We start from the raw sequence: 898 nt of genomic DNA, 5'->3' as shown, positions 1-898 counted from the left end.
AAAGTGCGTTATAGAAGTGCACGTCATTTTTCTGGGGCAATAACTACCACAGCTCACTTTATTTATGTCTTTTCGCTGCATGAAGACTCAAGGGAAGAGAAAACCAATCAGTCGTAAGGAAAAACACTCTTGCTATTAAGAATTGCCCGATTAGACCACTCTACATTTCCCGGTCAAGGTGCCTATGATAGTAGCCAATAAACTTACTCCACCTGAAATATCGGAGTCAATGGATGCGAGGGTTGACTGCCTACAATTACACAGAACAAACGTTTTAACGCGACATATAAAATAAGTTTCTGTCGGATTGACTGCCGAGATCGAAACCTCATCTTGTACGTATCAGCGACCACGACGAATAAGCATATCAATTCCAACAAGTGCTGTATTTCAAGCCATATAAAGATGTGACACAAGATCGGAAAGTGAGAAAAGTAACACCAGCACTCCATAAAGGTGAGTACTATGGTTTAAGAAAATCTACCTCGTAGTAACCCGTCGGCATTCTCCGCTCAGGACGACTCGGGCGCTAAATAATAAACTTACTCTATCCGAAAGAGGTATACTCCTACTTATCTATAAACAACATGTTTATTAAAAGATATTTTGTGTGATAATAATTATGCGGTACTTAACTAGATATGATGATAGCAAGAATGCAATTTTGCTCTATTTAAAAAGATAATCGATGCTTTCAATGGAAAATTCACCAGACAAGACGTAAACCCAATTGTATCAAGAAGAGATGTTTATTGATTTAAAATTGAGAACACAAATCTCTGTGCAGAAGTAAAACTGTCATGAGGAAAGGAGTTCCACACATCTGAAATTCTTGAAAAGCGATATATAAGCTGCAGCATAAAAATGCATGAAAACATCGAATCGCTGTGAATTAATA

Source organism: Euprymna scolopes, chromosome 32 (genome assembly GCF_053919585.1).
Source record: "Euprymna scolopes isolate OS-2025 chromosome 32, ASM5391958v1, whole genome shotgun sequence".
NCBI classification, from domain to species: Eukaryota; Metazoa; Mollusca; class Cephalopoda; order Sepiida; family Sepiolidae; genus Euprymna; species Euprymna scolopes.
This window is presented reverse-complemented; position numbering follows the sequence as displayed.